General features: G+C 45.0%; 1 protein-coding gene and 1 long non-coding RNA gene across 5 annotated transcripts in view; one reads left to right on the plus strand and one right to left on the minus strand.

The window, feature by feature from the left end:
* LOC115119208 (membrane-associated guanylate kinase, WW and PDZ domain-containing protein 2-like) overlaps positions 1-23,974 on the minus strand; it is a 385,811-nt gene that overhangs the window by 204,238 nt on the left and 157,599 nt on the right. The window lies entirely within an intron of this gene.
* Positions 5,094-23,974, plus strand: part of LOC135563981 (uncharacterized) — a 77,036-nt gene continuing 58,155 nt past the window's right edge. Inside the window, exon 1 of the long non-coding RNA XR_010460752.1 lies at positions 5,094-5,164. This is a non-coding gene — a long non-coding RNA (uncharacterized LOC135563981). The remainder of the gene's footprint in view (positions 5,165-23,974) is intronic.

A 23,974-nucleotide genomic window follows, 5' to 3' on the forward strand; every position in this document is an offset into this window, starting at 1 on the left:
GCGGGCCCTACTGTCGGGAGAAGGAGTGCAGCGGGCCCTACTGTCGGGAGAAGGAGTGCAGCAGGCCCTACTGTCGGGAGAAGGAGTGCAGCGGGCCCTACTGTCGGGAGAAGGAGTGCAGCGGGCCCTACTGTCGGGAGAAGGAGTGCAGCGGGCCCTACTGTCGGGAGAAGGAGTGCAGCGGGCCCTACTGTCAGGGGAAGGAGGGGCAACGGGGAAAACTGTAACAAAAATGACATGCCCTCAAAACTAGATATAACTCCCCTTATTTTTTATATAATAAGATTATTTCAACAACAGTGTTATATAGACGTATTTAGGAAAAGTAAAGGACGGAGGGGGGTATGACTTTAAAAATGGCAGAGTAATACATTTGTTAAATTCATGAGCACTCCAAATGTCTGCTTTAAGCAGTTCTAGTTTTAAGAAAGATGTGGATGTATTTCATGTCTCAATTGGAAAATATCCTTAGATATGATGCTATGGATAACTGGAGATGATGCACCCTATGAGGAAAATAGCAACAAGAGTTTTTTTCCTAACCTGTGCAACACCTGGGTCCATGGGAGCAGGTGTGACTTTGGTATTGTCTTTGACTCAACACCTGTAACAATGCAGGAGCTGATAATTACTTTCCATCACCTTTCTGTCTCCTGAGTCCACATTGACACCTGTGTCTGGACCTAACCAATATGCCTCCTGTAGCATAACTAGCCCGGCTATATGGAAGAGATAACTAGCCCGGCTATATGGAAGAGATAACTAGCCCGGCTATATGGAAGAGATAACTAGCCCGTCTATATGGAAGAGATAACTAGCCCGTCTATATGGAAGAGATAACTAGCCCGGCTATATGGAAGAGATAACTAGCCCGGCTATATGGAAGAGATAACTAGCCCGGCTATATGGAAGAGATAACTAGCCCGGCTATATGGAAGAGATAACTAGCCCGGCTATATGGAAGAGATAACTAGCCCGGCTATATGGAAGAGATAACTAGCCCGGCTATATGGAAGAGATAACTAGCCCGGCTATATGGAAGAGATAACAGGTGGACAATTACATTGCCTTCAGAAAGTGTTCATACCCCTTGCCATTTTTTCACATTTAGTTGTGTTACAGCCGAAATTTAAAATGGATTCAATTGAGATTTGTTACACACAATACCCCATAATGTGAAAGTGGAATTATGTTTTAGCAACATTTTTACAAATTTATAAAAAATGAAAAGCTGAAATGTCTTGAGCCAATAAGTATTCAACCCATTTGTTATGGCAAACCTAAAAAAGTTTGCAAGTCACATGTTAAGTTGCATGGACTCACTCTGTGTGCAATAATAGTGTTTACCATGATTTCTGAATGACTACCTCATCTGTGTATCCCACACATTATCTGGAAGGTCCCTCATTCGAGCAGTGAATTTCCAACACTGATTCAAGCACAAAGACCAGGGAGGTTTTCCAATGCCTCTCAGAAAAGGGAACCTATTGGTAGATGGGTACAAATAAAAATGAATATTAAATATCCCTTTGAGAATAGTTTAGTTATTAATTACACTGTGGATGGTGTATCAATACACCCAGTCACTACAAAATTACAGGCATTCTTCCTAACTCAGTTGACGGAGAGGAAGGAAACCGCTCAGGGATTTCACAATGAGGCCAATGGTGACTTTAAAACAGTTACAGAGTTAAATGGCTGTGATAGGAGAAAATGGAGGATGGACAACAACATTGTAGTTAATCCACAATACTAAACTAAATCGACAGAGTGAAAAGAAATAAGCCTGTACAAAAAATGTGCAAAGAAATGAACTTTTGTCCTGAACACAAAGTGTTATGTTTGGGGCAAATTCAATACAACACATTACTGAGTAGCACTCTAAATATTTTCAAGCATAGTAGTGGCTACATCATGTTATGGGTATGCTTGAAATTGTTAAGGACAGGAGAGTTTTTCAGGATAAAAACATTTATGGAATGAAGCTAAGCACAGGCAAAATCCTAGAGGGAAAACCTGGTTCAGTCAGCTTTTCACCAGACACTGGGAGATGAATGCACCTTTCAGCAGGACAATAACCTAAAACTCAAGGCCAAATATACACTGGAGTTGTTTACCAAGAAGACAGTGAATGTTCCTGAGAGGCAAAGTTACAGTTTTTACTTAAATCTATCTATGGCAAGACCTGAAAATGATTGTCTAGCAATGATCAACAACCAATTTGACAGATCTTGAAGAATTTTAAAAAGAATAATGGGCAAATGTTGCACAATCCAGGTGTGGAAATCTCTTAGTTACGTACCCAAAAGAGTCCCCGCTGTAATTGCTGCCAAAGGTGATTCTACAAAGTATTGACTCAGGGGTGTGGATACTTATGTAAATTAATATTTCTGTGTTTAATTTTCTATGAATTTTCAAACATTTAAAAAAAATGTTTTCAATTTGTCATTATGGGGTATTGTGTGTAGATAGGTGAGAAAAACACATTTAATACATTTTGAAATGTTCATAATATTTTGTAATTATAACGTCAATAATAGCTACAGTGGTTTGCTAGCTTGGAGGAAGTATTTAGTGTTGTATGCATTGCATTTGTGCACTTAGTGCACTTAGCTACCATCCCATAGCCTACATTGCATATGAAGTGTTAACTGTAGATGTACAGAAAAATAATGTGTTCCTTTTTGTTGTCACTCCTGTTGGCTCCCCCACGTGGAGGTTTGTGCTCTCTGATTGGCTCAAAGTCAAGCTGTTAGCCACTGACAAGCGTTACGATTCTACAAGTATTAAAGGCAGGTTCATTGCTACCGGGTCGGCACGCAGCAAGTACTGCGTTTGTTCTAGCAAGAGACAGGTACTTCTCACAGTGGGAGGCCGTACTGTCGGCCTTCTGTTAGCAATGAGATTCTCGGTCGGTTAAGACAGCTTACATCCCTGAGCAGCCGTGACGTGATTTATTGGTGGGGATATAATGGTCTGATTTTAGAAAGATCCACTCATGCCATGTAGTTATGTGATTGCATTAGTATGATCGTTAAGCAGGAGCAACTTTCCCTGCAGGCTGAGGCTGACATCACGTCTGTCTCCATGGTGATGGAGCTCACGTTAGGCTCTGTTTGAGAAAGAGAGAGAGAGAGAGAGATGGCGGGAGAGAGACAGGAGGAGAGGATGAGGGGGAGAGGGTGAGGGAGAGAGAGAAAAAAGGGAGAGAGAGAGAGAGAAAAAGAGTGAGAGAGAGAGAGAGAGAGAGAGAGAGAAAGTCGGAAATCAACTAGGAGAGGGATGTAGCAGTGAGTGTCAGTGTCAGGAAGCAACCGGTCGGGAATACTAACCATGGCTAGACCCCACGAAGACACACACAAGCACGCGCTGAAGCCTTGGTCATTGTTGCTGTCAGTCATTTGCAGTTCTGTCAACAGTCAGCAGTATCAAGTGAAAAAATAGTCTTTGAGCACAAATGTCACTGGAGCAAATACTGACATTAAATGACTATTGGACAGAGGATCCACACCGCTCCCTCAAACAGACAGATAGAGAGAAAGGGAGGGAGAGATTTGAAGAGGAGGAGGAAGAGGGACAGAGGAGGACATTGAAAGACAAGGGGGAGAGGGGGAAGAGAGAGAGATTGAGGAAGAGGAGGTGGAGAGATTGAGAAAGACGACAGGGGAGAAAGCGATGGAGAGAGAGAGAGAATCTGTTTCTAGCTTTGTCCCCAAATACTCATCCGACCACACAGATGGCTATTTCAGAGCTATGATAACAGCCCCTGGTCATTCTACCTCATACCTTCATTCATGGGGCTCACTAAATGGGAGTCACTAAACCAAGATCCAACCTAGATTCAGCTTTTCTTGCCAAAAGAAACACAGCTGAGAATGGGAACAAGACTAATCAAGATCCAACATTACTCCATGCCCGTGATTGAGTTGGGATGTGTGACACAAAAACACTGCTAACATCATGTTTGTTTACTTGACCTTTGGCTGTGGACTCCCGCAGATCCGCCAGCATCTGAGCAAACATGTTTTTTTTTTTTTCAGGGGCTTTGACCTATTTGGTTGGAAAAGTCATCTGTCTTTATAGAGAGAGAGAAAAGAGAGAGAGAATGGTTTCATGGATTCTGATTTGGCTCGGCTCCAATTAAATCCACTCCCACAGAGAGCGAGCGTCAGCCCAAATGAGAAAAGACAGAGACCGCACAGCAGAAGTGTGTCCTCTTCTCACCTCACACACGATCCAGCCAGGTAACAACGGCAGCGCCGGATAAAAGCCCATCACCCTCATTCGTCGACTGTGATTTTTTTGTAGAATTTCATGTTTTCGCTAAATTTCCTGAGTACTGTCATGACGTTGCCCTCTTTGGGTATATCAAGCCCCATCCCCCTCTCCCTGCCTCCCCTCCCTCCTTTAACTAGGCTGCTGTGGTCAGAGAGAGGTCGTAAATTCCTGAGAAGACCCTGCCACATGGCCACACAGTATAAGAGGCAGAGTATATTTTCATAGAGAACAAAGCAATTTCTTTCACCTCACAGAACTTGAGGTACGAACAAATTTCATGTTCCGGAGAAAGTATAAAAGATCGGTGAAGAATCCAGAGAGAGGGCGGAAAATTCTACAACAGAAACGAACTTTTCAACAGCGAACAAGATGACACACTGAGCGTAAATATATATATTGATTGCAATTGTTCCCGAATGAGTGAGCGTTCATGTGCAAAGGATTAGCATTTCAATTGTTATAATTATCACTCTGTAGTGACTTCTCAGCTGACCCCCACTCCCTGTTGTGTCCACCAAGCCGCGATGCCGGTTTAGCCCACTAGGGCACATTATCCTATCATTTCATGTAACCATATTTACTTTGTTGTTTTGTTTATGCATTTCTGTGAATTACTTAGTTAGTAATAAATAAATGTTTTAAGACAATTGATGTATGGATGACTCATAGTGAAGACAGGGTTCGTGCAGATAACCAACAATTTACGACGTTTGGAATGAGACTAACGTGAGGTAAAGTAAATACTCTTTATTATCTTCTGCTATAGATTTATCCTGTCAGTCAGCTGTTCTCTCTCTCTCTCGTCGGAGTGCATGCTGGGAATGATTTGTCAAGTAGGAGTGATTGTGAGAGCGAATGGAATTTCTTTTCACTCTATCGGGTTTTGGTATGTATATATATATTGATTAGTTTAGTTGTTTTAAGGGTATCTTGTTTAAACTATCACTAAGCACGTATAGGGGTGGTGGGATCTTTGTTTTGAGGTTGGTTTTTCACGAGGGCACAACCAGCGGGTGGGGCTGGTTGCTATGGGCACTCGCGGAAATGAAGAGTTTGAAAAACTTAGTCGGAGGCATGGAGTAAAGATTCCTGCTGCGGCCGGGTGTTCAGTGGAAGAATGTAGCTTGGCTGTGGGTGCTATCATTGGGTATGATAGCATCAAATCAGCCTCAAGGATGAATAGCGCTGTAGTGATATTCTTAGATTCAATTGAAAAGGTGAATAAAATAGTTGAGAGGGGTGTTGTGTTGCGGGAGACACAGACGCCGGTATTTCCGCTTATGAATCCGGCGAAGAAAGTTGTTTTCTAACGTGCCACCATTTGTTAGAGATGAAGTGTTAGAGCGAGAGTTATCTCGTCATGGTCAAATCGTATCTACAATAAAGAAGGTTCTTTTTGGATGCAAATCTCCGTTGTTGAAACATGTCGTGTCTCATAGGAGACAAGTGCATATGATTTTAAAAAAGGAAGGAGATGAACTGAATTTAGCGTTTAGTTTTAAGATTGATGGATTTGATTATGTCTTCTATGCATCTACTGAATCAATGAAATGTTTTGGATGTGGAAGAGAGGGGCATTTGGTGCGTAATTGTCCCGAGAATGAGCGAGCTGAGCCTGGTAGTAGCTTTAGTGCGGGTGCAAATAATGCACCACCACGAAGGGATGAAAATACTACGGGTGCAGGGGAAGAGAGAAGGTGGGCAGATGTGGTTGGAAAAGTAGGAGAGGAAGGCAGTGTGAATACGGGGGCAATTGTGGTAGATCAGAACAAAGAGGGAGGGGAAACAGTAGGTGAGATTGCGACTGCCGTCGCTGAGGTGGTGCTGGAAAATGAAATTGGAAGTCAAGAGGAGAAGGAAGCGGATGTTTTCAAAATACAGAGGAGTAAAAGGAAGAATTTAAGGGGCGGTGAAGGGTCTAATTCTAAGAGAAAGGTAGAGATTGATAAATCAGCTGAAGATGAACAAGTTGTAGAGATGGTGGAGTATTCTTCTGGGCAGGATAGTTGAGAGTGAGTCATCTGACGCGTCACAACAATATAGTGAGATAAATGGGGTGGAAGGGAGGTATGGGATCGAGAGGATACGTCAATTTCTGAAGTTGACAAAAGGGAAGAAATATATGCAGGATTACAATGTAACTGATTTTTTCCCTGAACGTGAATTCTTTATTGAATCAGCAAAGTTTCTGATGTCAAAAATTACAGGGGGAAGTTTGAAAAGCCCTGAAATTGCTAGACTCAAGAAAGTGGTCACGAGAGTGATAAGTGATGTAAATTCTAAAGAAAATGAAAGAGTTCAGTTGCAGTTTTAACTCTGTAAAGAGATGTGGTAGCTGTATCTTCCTCTGTATGTATTTTTTTTATCCATGAGCAGTTTTAAGATCTCTTCTTTAAATGTAAATGGGGCAAGAGATGTTAAAAAAAGAGCCATGGTGTATGAGTTAATTAGGGGAAAGGGAAGTGACATCATTTTTCTACAAGAAACTCATAGTAATTTGGAAAATTAAGTTATGTGGCAACAGGAGTGGGGGGGGGGGACAGTGGTGTGTAGTCATAAAAACTCAAAAAGTGGGGGTGTGGTTATCTTGTTCTCAAAAGGGTTTTTGCCTTTGTCATATGAGGTTGAAGAGATAGTTGAGGGGAGGTTATTAAAAGTTAGAGCAAGGTATGAAAACATCACTATGTGTCTGATAAATGTATATGCCCCAGTGGTGACAGTTGAGAGGGTATGTTTTTTAGAGACATTATCAAATACCATTGAGAAATGTAACAAAGAAGATTATTTGTTTATTGCTGGGGATTTTAACTGCACAGTTAGTGATTTAGATAGAAATCACCAAGAACCTCATATAGCCTCAAGGACGTTTTTAAAACGCCTTATTGTAACAAATGAATTGTGTGATATTTGGCGGAGTCAACATGGAGGAACAAGGCAGTACACCTGGGCGCATGTGAGAGAGAACATCATCTCTATGGCCAGGTTAGATAGGTTTTATGTTTTTGAGCATCAATCTCAGGTCTGTAAATCAAGTGTGATAACTCCAGTGGGATTTTCTGATCATTGTTTAATAACAGAGGTGGTGTTCATTAATGATGTAAAACCCAAAAGCGCATACTGGCATTTTAATATAACTTTATTGAGTGATGCTCACTTCAGGAACTGTTTCAGTTTATTTTGGGAGAGGTGGTCTCAAAAGGCCAGTTTTGTATCCCTTCAACAATGGTGGGATATAGGGAAAATCCAGATTCAACAATTTTGTAATCAATACACGAGGAATGTCACCAAGGATATCACCAGATCAATGAAAGCCCTAGAGATTGAAATAGTGGAACTCATGACGTTGGTTGAGATCACAGGAGATCGAGGCCATACTCAGGTCCTCAAGAGGAGAAAATCTGCATTGGCAGACCTGCTGGGTAAGTAGAAGTAAATTTCAGGGAATATCTGAAATGGATGCCTCATCCAAATTTTTCTTTGGTTTAGAGAAAAAGAATGGACAAAGAAAAATTATTCATTGTCTCAAATCAGCTGTTGGACAAGAGCTCACTAGCCCTAGTGAAATTAGAAAGAGGGCAGTAGAGTTCTATGCTGAGCTCTACAAGTGTGAATATAAAGAGGACAAAACAGTGACACAGCAGTTCTTTGATGGGCTCCCAAAGGTGGCTGCAGAAGCTCAGGTTGAGCTTGAGCAACCATTGTCTTTGCAGGATTTATACACTGCATTAAAAGGAATGGAAAATGGAAGGGCACCAGGCATTGATGGGCTTCCTGTTGACTTTTTTAAGTATTTTTGGGCTATGTTGGGAGAGGATTGGTTAGAAGTAGCTAATGATAGTTTAACCGGAGGGTTACTACCAATAAGCTGCAGAAGGGCTGTCCTCACCCTACTGCCCAAAAAGGGTGACCCGAGGGAGGTGAAGAACTGGAGGCCGGTGGCTTTATTGTGCACTGATTATAAGATATTGTCAAAGGCTTTGTCCAACAGGCTGAGGGAGGTGATGGGACAAATCATACATACGGATCAGTCCTACTGTGTTCCTGGCAGGCAGATAGGGGATAACATTTCTCTGATTCCTGATTTTTTTGACGTCTCTAGGGCTATTGGGTTGGATGCTGGTCTAATTTCAATTGATCAGGAAAAGGCATTTGACCGAGTTGAACATCAATATTTATGGCACACGTTTGAGGCGTTTGGGTTCAGCTCTGGTTTTATTGCCATGATAAAGGTGATATATGGTGACATTGAAAGTGTATTGAAAGTTAACGGTGGTTTGAGTGCTCCTTTTAAAGTGTGTAGAGGTATTAGGCAGGGATGTTCTATGTCAGGGATGTTATATGCCATTGCTATAGAGCCACTACTAAATAGCATTAGAAGTCGCATTGCAGGGGTGTGCCTTTCAGAGGATATTCCCCCTATTCGTCTCTCAGCCTATGCTGATGATGTAGTTGTGCTAGTGAAAAATCAAGCGGAGGTGGATACCTTGAGTCTAATGGTTGATCGTTTTAGGGGAATATCCTCTGCAAAGGTAAATTGGGAAAAGGGTTGTGCTTTACAGATTGGAGAATGGTCTGGAGGGATCATGGCTTTGCCTGGGGGGCTAGAATGGTGTAAGGGAGGTTTTAAGTATCTTGGAGTGTACCTAGGAGATGAGGGGACTATGGAAAAAAATTGGAGTGGGGTGGTTGAAATGGTGGAAGGGAGGATGAGGAGATGGCGTTGGTTATTATCTCGTATGTCATATAGGGGGCGCACTATTATAGTTAACAATGTGATTGCCTCTGCACTGTGGCATCGGTTGTCAGTTTTAGAACCACCATCTGGCCTTCTGGCTAAGATACAGGCAATTATTGTGGATTTCTTTTGGGATAAATATCACTGGGTTCCACAAAGTGTTTTGTATTTGTCAAAAGAGGAGGGGGGACAAGGTCTTGTACATCTTGCTAGTAGGGCTGCTGCTTTCCGGTTTCAGTTTATTCAAAGGTTGCTTTATGGACCGAAAATGTGGTGTGGAGAGGGGTGGCAGGTCTTATATTACAGCGGGTTGGAGGATTAGGTTTAAAGAAGGCTTTATTTCTGGTTGATAGTAGCCAGATTTCTAGGGAGGGAGTACCTCCGTTTTACAGAGGCCTTCTCAGAGTGTGGAGCATAATGAAGGTGTCCAGACGAACTTCAGCGGAGTCAGTGCATTGGCTGTTGGAGGAACCTCTGGTGTATGGGGCAAGACTGGATTGTACAACTGCAGCTGTTCCACATTTCTCCAAGATTCTGGTGAAGGGGAAAATCATCACCTTAAGACAGTTAATGGCCATGGCTGGGCCCGCCTTAATGGATGGAAGACGGGTGGCAGAACATTTGGGGATGAGGTCGGAAAGGATTGGGGAGCTGTAGGAGTGTTAGGTGTGCTTTAGGTGTGTTACTGAAGCTACTGTCACGGTGGAGGAGTTTCTGGTTGCCATAGGAGAGAAGGTAGGATACGAGAATGTTGCTTATGCATCCCGGATGAATAAAGCGGCGGTGGTATTTTTTAAAGAAGAGCGCCTTGTAGATCATATGGTTGAGCATGGTGTACTTCTTAAAGAAGAGTGTCTTGTTGATCGGATGGTTGAGCATGGCGTAGTTCTTAAAGAAGAGTGTCTTGTTGATCGTATGGTTGAGCATGGCGTAGTTCTTAAAGAAGAGTGTCTGGTTGATCGGATGGTTGAGCATGGCGTAGTTCTTAAAGAAAAGTGTCTTTTAGATCGGATGGTTGAGCATGGTGTATTTCTTAAAGAAGAGTGTCTTGTTGATCGGATGGTTGAGCATGGTGTACTTCTTAAAGAAGAGTGTCTTGTTGATCGGATGGTTGAGCATGGTGTATTTCTTAAAGAAGAGTGTCTTGTTGATCGTATGGTTGAGCATGGCGTAGTTCTTAAGTTCTTAAAGAAGAGTGTCTGGTTGATCGGATGGTTGAGCATGGCGTAGTTCTTAAAGAAAAGTGTCTTGTAGATCGGATGGTTGAGCATGGTGTATTTCTTAAAGAAGAGTGTCTTGTTGATCGGATGGTTGAGCATGGTGTACTTCTTAAAGAAGAGTGTCTTGTTGATCGGATGGTTGAGCATGGTGACACCGGCGTTGAAACAGGTTATGTCATTTCGGCAACAGGTGTTTATGTTTCTGGACTCACCGGAGCAGAATTTAGAGTTATCGTTTAAAATCAAGTATGACAATCGACTGTATATGGCTTATGCTAGTACGGATAGTCAACTGTGTTTTGAGTGTGGGGATGTTGGTCATAAGCGACATGTTTGCCCGAAAAGGGAGAAGGCAGAGGGAGGGGCGCACGTGGTCATCGTAACGCCTGGGCCCACTGATGTAGGGAGAGGTGGGCCGACAGCAGTAGAGCAGCCACAAGCACCTGTTGCTGAGGAACAAGTTATCCGTGTTGAGGGCACGGAGTTTCAACTTGTATTAGATTTACGATCTAGAGGAGGTAAATGGGTTTCTGGATCAGACTTTTGGTAAATCTGTCAAATTGGCAGATTATTTTGACGTTGATAAGTTTGTGAGGTCAGCTGTGATGTTACAGAAGACGGTGGGGTTAGATCAGTTGAGTGAGAAGAAGCGGTTTTGCTTGAGGAAATGTGTTACTGCTGTTGCAGCAGCAAAAGGTGGTGGGAAACGTGGTCAGGTTAATAAGAGAAGATTAAAACAATGATGATGATCATGCTTCATAGGGTGTCTTTTTTCTCTTTGGTTTCTCTGTGGGCTCTTCTGCTTTTCTTTTCTCTTTTCTATATGGAGGTACTAAGGGTAGGTTCTCTCAATATTAATGGGGGAAGGGACAGGAATAAGAGGGCTTGGGTATTAGAAGTAATAAAACAGAAAAGGCTTAATGTAGTTTTTCTACAGGAGACACATAGTGATGAGGAAAATGAGGTTGACTGGAGTATCTGGTGGGAGGGGCAGCATGTACTCAGTCATGGTACTAATTTCAGTGCTGGGGTGGCAATCTTGTTTTCCTCAGGTTTAGGGGTGACTGTGGTATCTACAACAGAGATTGTCAAGGGTCGGGTTTTATTGGTCAAGGTGGATGTTATGTTTTTTATTTTTTTATGTTTATGCTCCTCATGAGGGTACAGAGCGTATTGCTATATTTGATCAAATAAAGGAAACCTTAAGACAGTGTGACCAAGAGGGGTGTATGGTTTTAGGGAGGGACTGGAACTGTACAGTGGATTTTACTGTTGATCGCACTGCTGAAGAACCTCACCTGCGGTCAGCCACTTGCCTGTCTGGCCTATTAACTGAGTTTGAGTACACATGGCAGTACACATGGCTAAAAGTTAATGAAGGTCGTGTCAGTGCAGCAAGGTTAGACAGGTTGTATGTATCTGAGCAATACTGTAGTAGGGTTGGAAAGTGTGCCATTACTCCTGTGGGTTTCTCTGATCATCATATTGTTACTGTTGATGTTCACTTGTCCTGTCCACAAAGGTCATCACCTTACTGGTATTTTAATGTTAAATTGTTACATGATGTCATGTTTTGTGAAAGGTTTTTGTTGTTTTGGGAAAAATGGAGGGTTACAAAAGGGAATTTTGAGTCCTTGAGACAATGGTGGGAGGTTGGGAAGGCCCAAATACAAGTGTTTTGGCAACAGTATACTGCTCTGTCTCAAATTGAAGTTAAAGAGACTATCAAGGCCCTTGAACAGGACATCAAGTCTATTGAATTGGGGCTGCTCACTCAGAACGACCCTGGACTAGTCAAGAACTTACAGGACAAGAGACATGAACTGAGGTCGTTTCTGCATGAAAGAGTGAAGGGTGCCTTGATTATGTCTCGTTTCGCTTCCCTCAAGGATATGGATGCTCCTAGCGCTTTAAAAAAAACCTAGGACAGTCGACATTGCAACGTAAACAGATGGTCTGCCTTCGTCTCCCTGATGGGAAGGTGACCACGGATGACAGTGAAATGCGTCAACATGCTGTGGATTCCTACTCTGCCCTCGATAAGGTGGAGGATTGTGACTCTCTGTGTACTGAACAGTTGTTACACGGTCTTCCTCAAAAGCGACCTGAGCAGAGAGTCGCATTGGATTCTGACATTACACTGCAAGAGCCGTCCACAGCATTTATGCAGCTCTCAACAGGCCAAGCCCCTGGCATTGATGGTTTACCATCTGAGTTTTATAAGCACTTTTGGGGGTCTATTGGGGAGGATTTTTATGAAGTGGTGTGTGAATCCTTTCATGAGGGTTCTCTTCCTGTATCAACGTACAGTGCTTTCACTGTTGCCAAATTTGGCTCTCATAAAAAATTGGAGACCTGTTGCTTTGCTGTGCTCAGAATTTTTCTGTGCAAAATGGTTTCTAAATGCCTCTCAAACAGGTTGAAAGAGTATCTGGGATTGTTGGTCCACAAGGACCAGTCCAACTGTGTACCTGATCGCTCTATCGTTGATAAATTGTTTCTGATAAGGGATGTTTTAGACATTTTTAAACTGTCTGATGTAAATGTGGGTTTACTTTCTTTGGATCAGGAGAAGGCTTTTGATCGTGTGGACCACCAGTACTTGTTTAAAACGATGAAAGCCTTTGGGTTTGGGGATGTTTTTTTGTCTTGGATGAATTTACTGTATGCTGGGGCATCGTGTATGGTGAAGGTGGGGGGTGGTTTGAGTTGCCTCATCCCTGTCCAAAGGGGCATCAGGCAGGGATGACCAATTTCAGGGCAGTTATATAGTCTGGCGATTGAACCAATGCTTTGTTTTTTAAGAGCGAAGCTTACTTGTTTCTCTGTGCCAGGTGTAATGAAGGGTCCCACAATAGCACGTGACAGTTTTTATTACAGGGGGTGAAGATGTTACGGTTCTCTCAAACACTTTAAAGGTGTATGAGGGGGCCTCCTCAGCTAGAGTCAATTGGGGAAAGAGTGAAGCGCTGTGGGCAGGTCGGCTTCAGATGGGGTCCGTTCCACGGTTACCAGGGGGCTTTAGTGGGGCAGAGATGGGATGAAGACTTTGGGGGTTTTTCTAGGCTCCGATGTCTTTCAGAAAAAGAACTGGGAGGGTGTAGCGGAGAAAGTGTGTGCCAGACTGTCAAGGTGGAAATGGGTTCTGCCCCAGCTGTCTTATAGGGGACGGGTCCTGGTAGCTAAAGTCTTGCTGCTTCTACCCTGTGGCACAGACTAATGATTTTGCAGCCACCAAAGGGTCTGATACAAGAGCTTCAGAGGACCCTTGTCAATTTCTTCTGGTCTGGACAACACTGGATTAAAGCTGCAGCCATGTACCTGCCACTGCACGAGGGTGGGCAAGGCCTGGTGGACATTTCCTCTAGGATCATGGCTTTCTGGCTTCAAGCAGCCCAGAGACTGTTGTACAGTGACGGTTCTAGCTGGGTCGACACAGCCTACACACTGATGAGGAGGGCGGGCTGTTTGGACTTAGACAAGCACCTTTTCCTCTTAAAGCTGGAGGGGGGTGAGTTGCCTGGCCTGACTCCATTTTATGAGTCTGTTATGCAGGCTTGGAGAGTCCTTGTCAAGTCCCGTAGGCCTGCACGCCACCAGGGATGTGGCTTTTTGAAGAGCCTCTTTTTTATAACACTGCCACCCAGTCCCGTGCTCTGGGTTCAGCCAGCCTACGTTCATGTCTGCTAGGCGTGGGGTGTACCAAGCTGGGTCATCTGATGCGGAGCAGGAGCAGATCGTTGGAGGAGCTGGGAGAAAGAGCAGGGATCCGATCATCTCGCCTACTGAGGAAGGTTGTCGCTGAGGTCTGACTCCTTGCCAGTACTTCATCTGCAGTATGTGACTGACACTTCCAAATCTGATCGGTGGAAGGAGGGTCTGGATTATATGTTCCCTGCACTGATTGTTAGTGGGGGCATTCGAGGAGGATGTGGGGATGCTGCTTTCCTTCCATACCCCGGAGCTGGGGGAGTTCAAGGAGGTGGGAAAGAAGGCCATGTACAGAATATGTGTAAAGGTGTCCCATGCCGCTTCCCTGGAAGGGGTAAAATCGACGAGGTGGGCGGGTGTGCTTGGTCCAGGTGCCTCCCCAAAAGGCTGTTGGCGATCATTATACAAACTGCCTATTGATAGGAGGACAGCTGACCTCCAATGGAGGATAATAAATGGAGCTAAAGCCACCAACATGCATCTGGTACACCTGGATGAGTCTGAAACATCTGTTTTTACAGTGTCCCAGGTTGGTTGGGATGATTGACCTGATCACTAATTGGTTCTCAGCATTGGGAGAGGTTTTCTCTTCCCAACTGTATCTATTTGGGACGAAGTACAGGTATAGTCAAAAGGGTGTAGTTGTGTTGATTAATTCTGTGTTAGGGGCAGCAAAATTAGCGATTTGGAAGACCCGAAAGAACAGTAATCGGGGACAGGGGTCTGTGGATGTGGTGGGAATGTTGGCAGCGTGACTAAGGATTGAGTTTGCCTATTATATAATCTCTCGCTCTCGCTCTCTCTCTCTCTCGCTCTCTCTCTCTGTCTGTGCATGCTGGGTGTTTTTGGAGTTTGGGTGTTTGGTGTGGAGAGCTCTATCCTAACTAACTTTCTTGATTCTTTTCTTTACATGTTATTTTCTATGGTGGAGGGTTAATGCAATATTTGTTTTTAGCGGTATCCAAAGTTTTTTTTCAAAGTTAGGGTGGAAGAGGACAGAGTAACTTTCCTGGGGGTTGGAAGGTGTTGTGTGCGCAATGGCTTCTCAGCCTAGCGCGGAGGAGACGCTGTCGATACAGCATGGATTCAGGTGTGTTCCTGAGAACGGAGTTAAGGTGGAGGAGGTTCTGCTCGCGGTCGGTGAACAGGTAGGAGCTGAGTTTATACATTCTGCTTCTAGAATGAACAAAGCGGTGGTTGTGTTCATGAAAAGGGCTAATTTGGTCGGTAGGCTAATTGCTAGCGGAATATTTGTAAGGGATGTGTTGGTGTCAATTTCACCTCTCTACCCCTTCAACAAGAGTTGTAGTGGCAAATTTGCCTCCGTTTATTACGGATGATCAAATTAGGAAAGAGCTGAGTCGTTTTGGTAAGTTTGCTAGCGGTTTCCGTGTACTGTCAGCAGGTTTTCAGGCAGATGCCGTTAAGCACGTTGTTTCGTTCAGGAGGCAAGTGTTTATGTTTCTGAACAATAATGAGCAACAGCTAAATGTGCATTTCAAAGTGAGGCATGGGGAGGGGCTCTATGCAGGTTTTGCCAGCACAGATAGTCTACGGTGTTTTGAATGTGGGGATTTGGGGCACAAGAGCTTTGCGTGCCCACATAAAGGCCATAGACAAAATGAGGGTACTAGCGCAAGTGGGGGAAATCGAGGTCAAAATGCAGGGGGTAAGGAGATGCAGACAGCAGAGTCTGGGCCTAGTCAGTCTAGAGATGGTGGTGTAGATGAGGCTGGGCCTAGTCAGGCTAGAGATGGTAGGGTAGTGGAGGCTGGGTCTAGTCAGGCTAGAGATGGTGGAGAAGCAGAGGCTGGGTCTAGTCAGGCTAGAGATGGTAGGGTAGTGGAGGCTGGGTCTAGTCAGGCTAGAGATGGTGGAGAAGCAGAGGCTGGGTCTAGTCAGGCTAGAGATGGTGGGGTAGCTGAGGCTGGGCCTAGACATGCTATGGAGGGTGGTGCAGATGAGGCTGGCCCTAGTCATGCTATGGAGGGTGGTGCAGATGATACTGCGTCTAGTCAGGTTATTCTAGTGGATGAGGAGAGTATAGTGGGGAAGTGTAAGAGATTAGGGGGGGGGGGAGGAGGAGGGTGTCAAGAGGAAAAGGAAAAAGGGTGTTGGCAAAGGCACCATGGAAATGTTGCCTGTTGCTGTGGGTGAGGCTCTAACCAGAGAGAAAGGGCAGGTGGTCAGGGTGGGAGATAGAGAAGAGGAGGAAAGTGAGTCTGAGGAAGAGGATGAGGAGTTATTTTTTTCAGACTCCTCTTCAATTGGCCCGGAGCTGACAGCCAGTCAACCAGAGGGGTCTAAGTACAGTTGAGAGAACTGACAAGGTTCCTGAATGAGACTAAGGGGAAAAAAGTTAATCTTGAGGCTTTTTTTCCTGATCCTAGAAAGTTTGTAAGATCAGTACAACATGCTATGAGAAATGAGGGGCATGGTGTCCTCTCACCCAGAAAATGGTTTAGGTTGAGGAATTGGGTCACAACAGTGCGTAAAGGTTTACCTTCAGACACTGTTTAAATGTTTAATTTCTTACTGACACTGGGGCTTTTTGAGCTTTGCTATTGGTCTATTTCTCTGCTAGCTTTTCTCCCACTTCTTATGGAGACTCTTCGGGTAGGCTCGCTCAATATAAATGGTGCCAGAGATGCGGGAAAGAGGAGTGTGTTGGGTGAATATGTAAAACAAAAAAAAGTACAGGTGTTGTTTCTGCAGGAGACGCATAGTGATGTGGTGAATGAAGTTGATTGGGGGCTCTGGTGGAAAGGGGCAAGTGTGTTGAGCCATGGGACAAATCTTAGTGCAGGGGTGGCAGTCCTTTTTGCACCGGGTCTGGCTGTAAAAATTTGCTCCTCAAAGGAGGTGTGTAGGGGTAGGTTGCTTGTTGTTAAAGCAGAAATTAACAAAATGTGTTTTGTCTTTATAAATGTGTATGCGCCTAACACAGGGAGAGAAAGAGGGGTTCTATTTGGGAGTCTTAGACAGGAACTCTCACAAGTAGCGCCTGAGGAGACGCTGGTGATCGGAGGTGACTGGAACTGTACAATGGATTTTACAAAAGACAGAAATGGGGAAGAGCCTCATTTAGTGTCAGTGAGAGTGTTAAGGGATATCTTTAATCAGTTTGACCTAGTGGATGTTTGGAGAACTAAACATCCAAACACAAGACAGTATACGTGGGTGAAGGTTTTTGGGGCTAGGGTGAGTGCAGCTCCACTTGATCGTTTTTACATGTCCAGGAATCAGAGCAATAGGCTGCTGGGTGCTACCATTCTCCCAGTGGGGTTTTCGGATCACCACATAACCATGGCTCGGCTGTCTATTTCACCAGGGCCCCGGCAGGCATCTTATTGGAAGTTCAATGTAAAGCTCTTACAAGATGCCACTTTTTGCTCAGGTTTCCAGACTTTTTGGGAAAGATGGGGGCAGCGAAGAGAGGAGTATGAGTCTCTGAGTCAATGGTGGGATGTGGGGAAAGTGCAAATTCGGCTTTTCTGTCAACAGTACACATCTCTCTCATCCTCAGAGGCTAGGAGAGTATTGGGGGAACTAGAGTGGTGTATTAGTGAGATGGAGGTAGAGATTGTGGGGCAAGGCAATGTAGGCCTCCAGGCTAACTTAGCCGAATTACATAGGGACCTGGGCAGTTTTTTCCAGGTTAAAGCAAAAGGAGCACTTGTAAGAGCTAGGTTCTCCATGCTCAAGGAGATGGATGCTCCCAGCTCCTTCTTCTTTGGTTTGGAAAGACAGAGCAGTGAAGCCAAGGGTATGCATTGTCTACGGCTGTCTGATGGGCGGGTGACCTCTGTGGTGGGGGAGATGCGGGAGCGGACTGTGGAGTTTTATACTGAATTGTATAGGGCAGAAATGTGTGATCCTATGTGTGCTCAGGTCTTGTTCGCAGGACTCCCTAAGCTCTCTCGGGCACAGAGGGATGAAATGGACATTCCTCTGTTGTCACATGAACTGGCAGAGGCAGTAACCCAGATGTCCCCCGGTCGTGCACCCGGGGTCGATGGACTTCCAGTGGAATTTTACAAAAATTCTGGGAACAATTGGACAGGATTTATTTTGCGTGTTGCGTGAATGCGTCGGGGTAGGAGAGTTGCCGATGAGCTGCCGTCGGGCGGCTCTGACTCTCCTGCCCAAAAAAGGGGACTTGTGTGAACTTAAGAACTGGAGGCCTGTGGCATTACTCTGTGCGGACTACACGATTTTGCCAAGGTCCTCTCTAACAGACTGAAGTCCCATCTGGACTCTATAATACACAAGGACCAGACATATTGTGTACCGGGACGCTCAATCACGGACAACTTGTTCTTGATTAGGGACATGTTGGACTTGTCGAGAGGTTCTAATGTGAACTTTGGACTGGTCTCTTTAGATCAAGAGAAGGCTTTTGATAGAGTGGATCATGAGTATCTGTTTAATGTGATGTCTGTGTTTGGGTTTGGGAAGAGTTTTGTGACCTGTGTGAAGCTGTTGTATGCTGGGGCATCATGTATGGTTAAGGTGGGAGGGGGGCTCAGTAGGCCAGTCTGGGTGAGACGGGGCATTAGACAAGGATGCCCTCTATCTGGGCAGCTGTACACAATAGCCATTGAGCCTTTTTTAGGACTGCTACGCAGGAGACTGCGGGGAGTGTGCTGGACAGGCATGGATGTGGTGACAGGAATGGCAGTCTCAGCATATGCAGATGATGTTTCTGTGATGGTCAGGGATGGGCAAGATATGCAGGAACTAGAGACCAGTCTGAAGGTGTACGAGGGAGCTTCATCAGCTAAGGTAACTGGGAAAGAGCAAAGCTCTGTTATGTGGGGCATGGGGGATAGGGCTCCTCCTCTGCTTCCAGGGGGTTTGCAGTGGGGTTGTGAAGGGCTTAAAGTGTTGGGGGTGTACCTGGGCTCGGAGAGGTGGGTCAGCAAGAACTGGGAGGGGCTGTCACAGGCAGTGGTGTCAAGACTGGCCAGGTGGAGGTGGCTCCTGTCCCAAGTGTCATATAGAGGGAGGGTGCTGATAATCAACAACCTGGTGGCATCTTCCTTGTGGCATAAACTGGCTGTCCTCAACCCCCGCCGGTCTGCTTGCAGACCTGCAACGCAAGCTGGTGGACTTCTTTGGTCGGGACATCACTGGCTGAAGGCAGCAGTTTTGTACATGACCGTCCACGAAGGAGGACAGGGCCTGGTGGAACTGGAGAGCAGGATGGCTGCTTTCCGACTAAAGGCGGTGCAGAGACTGCTGTACCACACTGATGTTGGCTGGAGGGAACCAGCATGCGCGCTGCTGAGGAGAGCTGGCGGATTAGGGTTGGACCGGCAGCTGTTCCTCATGAAGCTGGAGAGGCTGAGTACAGCAGGTCTCTCAGAGTTTTACTCTGCGGTGCTGAGGGCCTGGCAGCTGCTAAGGCCCACACGAGAAGGGGGTGTGGAGCCTGGGCAGTGGGTGTGGGAGGAGCCTATCTTCCACAACCCAGCCATCCCTTTGAGATCGGTTCAGTCGGCCACCCTGCAGAGGCAACTGATGGCAGGGGGTTTACAAAGGCTGGGTGACCTGAGACTGCTGGGAGAGGAGGGTGGAAAACCCCGGAGGTCTTGGCGCAACAAACAGGAATAACGTCTCTTAGGCTGCTGGAGAGATTCCTGGAGGAGGTCCAGGAGGCACTGTCTGAGCCGGTAAGGGGGTGTTTGAGAGGCCAAAGGGAGAGGGGCCACCAATGTTCCCGCCACTACAGGTGACGGCAGAGACTGGAGACTGGCAAGGGGGTCTGGAGGACTTGTTAGATTTTAACACTCCGAGCCTGGGGAGTTTGAGGGGTGGGAGGTAAAGCCCTCTACAACCTCTGCGTTAAGGTTAGGAGCATTAGAAGCCTAACAGGAGTGAAGGCACATCAGTGGCAGGGGGTATGTGGGGCGGAGAGTATGGTGGGTTTTAGATGGAGGGCGCTCTACAAACCCCCAGTACCAAAGAGGTCAGGGGACCTCCAGTGGAGGGTTCTTCATGGAGCCCTGGCCACTAACAGCTGGTTGGCACGGGTTGATCCGGGAATTGGGCAGGGGTGTCCTTTCTGTCAAATGAAAGAAACTGTAATTCATGTGTTTTCTGTGTGCACCAGGTTAATGCCATTAATGTCTCTGTTGGAATGTCTGTGTGACAGGTTGGGGGTGGTTTTTGCTGTTGGGATGTTTATAATGGGATACAGGTATTCGAGTAAGGAGAAAGAAAAATGTGTTTTGTTGAATTTTCTGTTTGCTCAGGCAAAGTTAGCTATTTGGCTAACAAGGAGGAACAGGGTCAAAGGTGGGGGGATAACAGACCCTTTACTACTGTTTAATGGGATGGTCTCTGCGCGCCTTAGGGTTGAGTTTGAGTTCTATAAAATGATCAAATGTGTGGAGATGTTTGAGGAGATATGGTGTGTTGGGGGGGCTGTCTGTATTGCTGGGGAAGATGTTTTGGATATACGGTTGTAGGAGAGGTTTTTTGTGTATGGTGATTTGTACAGGATATTTTTTTTATTTTTTTATTTTAGGAGTGGAGGGTGAGTTTTAAATGAATTGAGAATGTTTCAATAAAGAAAGACCAAAAGTCAATCTCTCTCTCTCTCTCTCTCTCATATATATTCATATATATATATTCATATATATTCATATATATATAATACTCCCTGGCAGCTGTGTGTGTGTCATACTTAATCCAGCCACCCTGCTCTAATTGGCTAACTGCAGCCATTTCCCCTGCTCTGAGGACCATGGCGATTAGAATACATGTTTTAAGCATTCAAGGAGCAAAAATGAGTCACACTACGGATAGACTACATCTCTGAGGGATACATGAGAGAGAGCAGGGGCTGAGCACAGAAGTACTGGGAATGGAATTGATGCCTGTACAAAGAGAGTGTGGGAGAGAGAGAGTTAGAGCATTGACAACAGCGCCAAGGCTCCTTCTACTTTGTGATGTCACTATTGCCAGACGTAGGGAGTAGTTATGGGGGGGGGGGGGGTCTATACATTTTCAGGTTGGGATATTATTTTTGATGATATATCATATTGCTAGTTGGCTGTACCCGCACCAAAACTCCAGTATTTTTCCTTAATAGCTTGTTCTCCATCTTCTTGTTAAACTCAGGAGCCAATTAGTTTTCAGCACTTCTATTTCCATGACTGATCAAACCTAGTTTACTCATGGCTCATGGTTCTCTCTCTTGTCCCTCTGCAGCAGACATATGGTGAGCATAAAATCACAGTATGGAATCGCAAAACATTTAGAATCATGGGAATCTTTATACATCGTATCGGCACCTAAGTGTCACAAGAATATCATATCGTGAGGTCCCTGGTAATTCCCAGCTCTACTGTAGTAGGGAGGCAGAGTTGAAGCTTTGGGACATGGTGCTACTCTCGTGTTTTTGAGGTGAGATGAGAAGTGACTCACAAAGGAGTTTATATAAGGTATTAGTTACTGAACTGAGCTCACCTGACCCACCTGGACAGAGGCAGAGGAGTACAGCCCCACAGGACATCAATATTAGATGTGACCTTAAGCCAATCTCCCTTCTGCGCCGAACAGAACAGTGACATAAAGTCAAACATGGTTTCATGTTTCTAATGCTGTATTCGTACTGTGCACAGACACAGTACAGGGTCAATCCATTTGAATTCAATCACTTCTTGAAAGCAGGTCTTTTGATTTGAACGAAACCTTTCATACATATTTGGCCATCGTAGGAGTGCTCAGAAAATCTGAATGCCAAAACACGCAAGAGATAAGTTTACCATTTTGCATACTCCACCATACCACAAGATATCCATATCTTCATCACTGGAAACGATAACCGGTTGAGACTGATATCATTTAAAAGCTTACAATTAGAGTTTTTGGACTATTTGACCATTTATGGAAAAATATGTAAAAAAAAAAAAAAAAACTAAAACATTTTCAACCTTAAACGTCAATTGTCTAAACACGCGTAAAGTCTATTTTTTTCATATTCATATGTTGTAGCTTAGAGCCTATTTCACATCATCTGAGGTTTTTGTGTTGTGCCTTCCATTACTCACACCCCACATTTACACACACGCCACATTTACACACACCCCGCATTTACACACACGCCACATTTACACACACGCCACATTTACTCACACGCCACATTTACTCACACGCCACATTTACACACACGCCACATTTACTCACACGCCACATTTACTCACACGCCACATTTACACACACGCCACATTTACTCACACCCCACATTTACTCACACGCCACATTTACTCACACCCCACATTTACTCACACCCACATTTACTCACACGCCACATTTACACACACCCCACATTTACACACACGCCACATTTACACACACCCCACATTTACTCACACGCCACATTTACTCACACGCCACATTTACTCACACCCCACATTTACTCACACGCCACATTTACTCACACCCCACATTTACTCACACGCCACATTTACTCACACCCCACATTTACTCACACGCCACATTTACTCACACGCCACATTTACTCACACCCCACATTTACTCACACCCCACATTTACTCACACCCCACATTTACACACACGCCACATTTACTCACACGCCACATTTACTCACATGCCACATTTACTCACACGCCACATTTACTCACACGCCACATTTACTCACATGCCACATTTACTCACACGCCACATTTACTCACACGCCACATTTACATCACACGCACACACACACGCCACATTTACTCACATGCCACATTTACTCACACGCCACATTTACTCACACCCCACATTTACACCCCACATTTACACACACGCCACATTTACTCACACCCCACATTTAGACATCACACCACACACATTTACTCACACCCCACATTTACACACACGCCACATTTACTCACACGCCACATTTACTCACACGCCACATTTACTCACACGCCACATTTACTCACACGCCACATTTACACACATGCACACACACACGCCACATTTACTCACACGCCACATTTCCAGACATACACACGCGCACACACACACGCCACATTTACTCACACCCCACATTTACACACACGCCACATTTACACACACCCCACATTTACTCACACCCCACATTTACACACGCCACATTTACTCACACGCCACATTTACTCACACCCCACATTTACTCACACGCCACATTTACACACACGCCACATTTACTCACACGCCACATTTACTCACACGCCACATTTACTCACACGCCACATTTACACACATGCACACACACACGCCACATTTACACACACGCCACATTTACTCACACGCCACATTTACACACATGCACACACACACGCCACATTTACTCACACGCCACATTTCCATACATACACACGCACACACACACACACACACCACATTTACACACACGCCACATCACACACACACATGCCACATTTCCACACATACACACGCACACACACACGCCACATTTACACACACGCCACATCACACACACACACACGCCACATTTACTCACACGCCACATTTACTCACGCACACACACACCTTCTTCAATACAACACCACCCATGAATGACTCACAATCCATTTCAAGTGAATTTCCCATCCAGTTGGCTTCATAACTCTGGCAGGAAAACAAGGATGGTGATATAACACACCATATCTGCCTGCTACCAGTCTGAGCAGAAAGGTACACATTTACATACGCAAGTATCAATCAACCCAGCCACCAGCTATAATTCCATTAATCAGCATAATTGGCCCATAATTGGCTCTCATCAACACCATACAGATGCCATCACTCAAAACCCAACACTGTTTCTACACCACTTGAAGACAAACATTGCCATTTTTCCCACAACACCGATATTCTCTCCCTGTGTGTGTGTATATGTGTGTGTGTGTGTATCTCGTATATCATACTGGATGATCTTAGAAGAAGAGAGTGTGTGTGTCTCTTCTACTGACTGGTTCTAGAAGTAGTGGATCTTGTCTGCATTACGGCCCACTGGATGACACTTGTGTAT

The sequence above is a fragment of the Oncorhynchus nerka genome, linkage group LG23 (genome assembly GCF_034236695.1).
Source record: "Oncorhynchus nerka isolate Pitt River linkage group LG23, Oner_Uvic_2.0, whole genome shotgun sequence".
In the NCBI taxonomy this organism is placed as follows: domain Eukaryota; kingdom Metazoa; phylum Chordata; class Actinopteri; order Salmoniformes; family Salmonidae; genus Oncorhynchus; species Oncorhynchus nerka.